Raw genomic sequence first — 6111 nt, 5'->3', positions numbered from 1 at the left:
GAATTGAGCCTTACCGGGAGCCCATAGAAGGGGGCCAACAATATCGATTTCCCACTTCATGAACGGCCATGGTGACAAAATCGAATGCAGCAGCTCCCTGGGCTGATGAATCATTGGTGCGTGTCTTTGACATTCACCACATTTTCGTACGAACTCCTTCGCGTCTTTTTCTATATCGATCCAGTAATAACCGGCTCTGATTATTTTTTGAACCAACGATTCGGTGCCCGAATGATTTTCACAGGTACCTTCGTGGATTTTCCTCAAAACGTACTCAGTATCTCTTGGCCCTCGACATATTGCGTGTGGGCCATCAAAAGCTCTTCTGAACAGGGTTCCGTCTTCAGACAGGCTAAACCGGGCTGCCTTTGTACGCAGGGCTTTCGATTATTTTGGATCTGAGGGCAGTTTCCCGGTCCTAAGATATTCTATGTAATTATTTCCCCAGTCCCAAGTTAGTCTCATCGAGTTGATCTCAACATGGCCTTCCTCCACCACCGATCTCATAAGTTGTATGACTGCCCCCGAATTGAACTCGTCTTCTTCGACCGATGACCCTAAGTTAGCGAGGGTATCGGCCTCACTATTTTTATCTCGAGGTACATGTTGCAAAGTCCATTCTTTGAACCGATGTAACGTTACCTGCAACTTGTCCAAGTATCTTTGCATTCGTTCTTCTCTAACCTCGAATGTTCCATTAACTTGGTTTACCACAAGGAGGGAATCGCACTTGGCTTCAATCACTTATGACCCCAAGCATTTGGCTAGTTCAAGGCCTGCAATCATGGCCTTATATTCGGCCTCGTTGTTAGTCAATTTAACAGTCTTAATAGATTGTCTAACTACATTGTCTGTTGGTGACTTCAATATGATGCCAAGTCCGGACCCTTTTGCGTTTGAGACGGCATCCGTAAAGAGGATCCAAATTCCCGAGGAGGTCCCTGAGTTAATTAATAACTCTCTTTCGACCTTGGGTAGTAGGGCTGGCGTAAACTCGGCCACAAAGTCTGCCAAGATTTGAGACTTAATGGCAGTCCGGGGTCGGTATTCAATATCGTACCCACTTATTTTCATGGCCCATTTGGCTAACCGACCCGATAGCTCGGGCTTATGCATAACGTTCTTCAACGGGTAAGTAGTTACGACACATATGGGGTGACACTGGAAGTATGGTTTTAGCTTCCTAGAGGCGCTTAGCAAAGCGAGCGCCAGTTTTTCTAGGTGAGGGTACCTAGTTTCGACCTCACCTAGGGTCCTGCTAACATAGTAAATTGGAAATTGTGTACTTTGCTCTTCCCAAACCAGGACTCCACTTACTGCTATCTCAGAAACTACCAAGTACAAGTATAGTTGTTTGTCTGTCTTCGGTGTGTGAAGCAGCGGTGGGCTCGATAAGTATCGTTTGAGTTCCTCCAAAACTCGTTGACATTCTGGGGTCTATGAGAAGTTATTCTTCTTCTTCAATAGTGCAAAGAATCGGTGGATCTAATCGAACGACCTCGAAATGAATCGTCCCGGGCGGCAATGCATCCAGTTAGTCTTTGCACGGCCTTCACGTTGTCCATGACCGTGATGTCTTTGATGGCTTTGATTTTGTCGAGGTTGATCTCGATTCCCCAGTTGGATACCATGAATCCGAGGAATTTACCCGACCCAACTCCAAACGCACATTGTTTCGGGTTCAACTTCATATTGTATTGCTTTAATATGATGAAGGTTTCCTGGAAATGTTTTAAATGGTCCTCTGCTCGCAGGGACTTAACCAACATGTCGTCAATGTAAACTTCCATTGATTTTTTTATTTGTTCCTCGAACATCCGGTTAACTAGGCATTGATAAGTGGCACTGGCATTTTTTAATCTGAATGGCATCACGTTATAGCAGTACGTGTCATACTTTGTGATGAAGGAGGTTTTTTCCTGATCACCCGGGTCCATCCGTATTTGGTTGTACCCGGAATAGGCATCAAGAAAACTAAGGATCTCGTGGCCGGACATGGCATCGATCATGCGATCAATGTTGGGCAAAGGAAAAGAGTCCTTGGGACATGCCTTGTTCAAATCCTTATAGTCTATACACATTCTTAATTTGTTCCCTTTTTTAGGGACTACCACTACATTTGCTAATCAATCCGGGTATTTAACTTTTCGAATTGACCCCTTTTTAAGGAGTTTAGATACCTCGTCCTTGATGAAAGCATGTTTGACCTCGGACTAGGGCCTCCTCTTCTATTTGACCAGATGAAATTTTGGGTCCATGTTTCCTTCCTTGTTAAATTCGTTAACCGAGGTGATCCCTCCAATGATCACGGCCTATCAAAGATATGCCTCGAATACTGTTGTGTTCTTTGATACCGGTTCGTTAAAAACCTTGGCGAAAAACTCATTTGGGACAAAACCCGTTCAAGGGGAAAAACATGCAACGCGTGCCTTCAGGCCTAAAGGTTGTATCATTCTTTGATGATTCCCTACAAGTGTTAGTTCAGAATGTAAATAAATAAAAGGAAATGAATAGGGTCGTACCTTAGCAGTAGTATCACTTCAAGTGAGCTATGTTCTGGTTATTCGGTAGTTGCTCACCGTTCATCGTTCCGAGTTTGTATGATCCTTTACCAGTGAACTCAATAATCTAATAAAGGGCCTTCCAGGTTCGGACCCAACTTCCCTTCGTTCGGGTTTCAGGTGTTTTGTGTAACCTTCCTTAGTACCAAGTCCCCAACATTGAAGTGTTGAAGGTTGACCCCTCGATTGTAATACCTTTCGATCCGCTACTTTTGGGCGGCCAATCGGACAAGGACAGCTTCACGCCTTTCATCCAGTAAACTTAGGCTCGCGTTCATAGCCTTGTCATTTGATTCCTTGGTTTCATATCGGAACCTGAGACTTGGTTCTCCGACTTCGACCGATATTAGAGCTTCGGCACCATAGACCAATAAGAGCGGGGTGGCCCCGGTACTGGACTTCGAGGTCGTTCGGTATGCCCATAAGACTTCGGGCAGGATTTCCTTCCATCTTCATTTGGCGACAGTTAACCTCTTTCTCACGTTTTGGAGTATGATTTTGTTGGTTGATTCTGCTTGCCCATTCCCACAAGGGTGATAGGGTGTTGATAGTATTCTTTTGATCTTATGATCCTCAAGAAACTTGCTTACCTTGCTGCCGATGAACTGTTTCCCTCTGTCGCATACGATCTCGGACAGCATTCCGAATCGGCATATGATATGATCCCAAATGAAGTCGACGACTTCTTTCTCCTTGACCTTTTCGTATGCATGGGCTTCCACCCACTTAGAAAAATAGTCAGTCATAAATAATATGAATTGAGCCTTACCGGGAGCCCATAGAAGGGGGCCAACAATATCCATTTCCCACTTCATGAACGGCCATGGTGACAAAATCGAATGCAGCAGCTCCCTAGGCTGATGAATCATTGGAGCGTGTCTTTGACATTCACCACATTTTTGTACGAACTCCTTCTCGTCTTTTTCCATATCGATCCAGTAATAACCGGCTCTGATTATTTTTCTAACCAACGATTCGGGGCCCGAATGATTTCCACAGGTACCTTCGTGGATTTTCCTCAAAACATACTCAGTATCTCTTGGCCCTCGACATATTGCGTGTGGGCCATCAAATACTCTTCTCAACAGGGTTCCGTCTTCAAACAGGCTAAGCCGGGCTGCCTTTGTATGCAGGGCTTTCGATTATTTTGGATCCGAGGGCAGTTTCCCGATCCTAAGATATTCTACGTAATTATTTCCCCAGTCCCAAGTTAGGATCATCGAGTTGATCTCAACATGGCCTTCTTCCACCACCGATCTCATAAGTTGTATAACTGCCCCCGAATTGAACTTGTCTTCTTCGACCGATGACCCTAAGTTAGCGAGGGTATCGGCCTTACTATTTTGATCTCGAGGTACATGTTGCAAAGTCCATTCTTTGAACCGATGTAAGTTACCTTCAACTTGTCCAAGTATCTTTGCATTCGTTCTTCTCTAACCTCGAATGTTCCATTGACTTGGTTTACCACAAGGAGGGAATCGCACTTGGCTTCGATCACTTATAACCCCAAGCATTTGGCTAGTTCAAGGCCTGTAATCATGGCCTTATATTCGGCCTCGTTGTTAGTCAATTTCACAGTCTTAATAGATTGTCTAACTACATTGTCTGTTGATGACTTCAATATGATGCCAAGTCCGGACCCTTTTGCGTTTGAGACAGCGTCCGTAAGGAGGATCCAGATTCCTGAGGAGGTCCCTAAGTTAATTAATAACTCTCTTTCAACCTTGGGTAGTAGGGCTGGCATAAACTCGGCCACAAAGTCTGCCAAGATTTGAGACTTAATGGCAGTCCGGGGTCGGTATTCAATATCGTACCCACTTATTTTCATGGCCCATTTGGCTAACCGACCCGATAGCTCGGGCTTATGCATAACGTTCTTCAACGGGTAAGTAGTTACGACACATATGGGGTGACACTGGAAGTATGGTTTTAGCTTCCTAGAGGCACTTAGCAAAGTGAGCGCCAGTTTTTCTAGGTGAGGGTACCTAGTTTCGAGCTCACCTAGGGTCCTGCTAACATAGTAAATTGGAAATTGTGTACCTTGCTCTTCCCAGACCAGGACTCCACTTACTGCTATCTCAGAAACTACCAAGTACAAGTATAGTTATTTGTCTGCCTTCGGTGTGTGAAGCAGCGGTGGGCTCAATAAGTACCGTTTGAGTTCCTCCAAAGCTCGTTGACATTCTGGGTCTATGAGAAGTTATTCTTCTTCTTCAATAGTGCGAAGAATCGGTGGCTCTGATCGAACGACCTCGAAATGAATTATCCCGGGGCGGCAATGCATCCGGTTAGTATTTGCACGGCCTTCACGTTGTCCATGATCGTGATGTCTTCGATGGCTTTGATTTTGTCGAGGTTGATCTCGATTCCCCGGTTGGATACCATGAATCCGAGGAATTTACCCGACCCAACTCCAAACGCATATTTTTTCGGGTTCAGCTTCATATTGTATTGCTTCAATATGCTGAAGGTTTCCTGGAAATATTTGAAATGGTCCTCTGTTCACAGGGACTTAACCAACATGTCGTCAATGTAAACTTTCATTGATTTTTTTATTTGTTCCTCGAACATCCGGTCAACTAGGCATTGATAAGTGGCACCGATATTTTTTAATCTGAATGGCATCACGTTATAGCAGTACGATGCCATACTTTGTGATGAATGAGATTTTTTCCTGATCACCCGAGTCCACCCGTATTTGGTTGTACCCGGAATAGGCATCGAGAAAACTAAGGATCTCGTGGCCGGACGTGGCATCGATCATGCGATCAATGTTGAGCAGAGGAAAAGAGTCCTTGGGACATGCCTTGTTCAAAATCTACATACATACTTAATTTGTCCCCTTTTTAGGGACTACCACTACGTTTGCTAATCAATCCGGGTATTTACCTTCCCGAATTGACCCTTTTTAAGGAGTTTAGATACCTCGTCCTTGATGAAAGCATGTTTGACCTCGGACTGGGGCCTCCTCTTCTATTTGACCAGATGGAATTTTAGGTCCATGCTTAGCTTGTGAGTGGTTATCTCCGGTGGAATCCCTGTCATATCAAGATGGGACCAAGAGAAATAATCTTCATTAGTTATAAGAAATTGAATGAGTTTTTTTTAGAGCTCGGAGCTTAACCCCGTGCGCAGGTATACCTTTTGATCGGTAAAGTATTCTCTCAATATGACTTGTTCCATCTCCTCGACCATAGATTTAGTGGCGTCGAAATCATCGAGGGCTATAAAAGATTTGGGAACCCCATAATCATCATCCTCGCCTTCCCCTCGTTTGTCTGAATCTGCCGAGGCTGGTGTCAGTGATTGCTATTTGGCCCCATTTTTTACCATCAGGTTCAGATCCTTCGATGTTGAGATTATAGATGTAGGTATCACCTCATCAACCGCGAACATTTCCTTGGCAGCCAGTTGTTCATTATAGACTGTTTTGACTCCGCTAGGTGTTGGTAATTTCAGTGCCTGGTGCAGTGCCTGATCCATGGCCTTACGAATAAAGCATTATACCTTATGTCTCCTTCGATCACATAAAATTTAGTTTCCTAGATGG

This window comes from Nicotiana tabacum, chromosome 13 (assembly GCF_000715075.1).
Source record: "Nicotiana tabacum cultivar K326 chromosome 13, ASM71507v2, whole genome shotgun sequence".
NCBI lineage: Eukaryota > Viridiplantae > Streptophyta > Magnoliopsida > Solanales > Solanaceae > Nicotiana > Nicotiana tabacum.
This window is presented reverse-complemented; position numbering follows the sequence as displayed.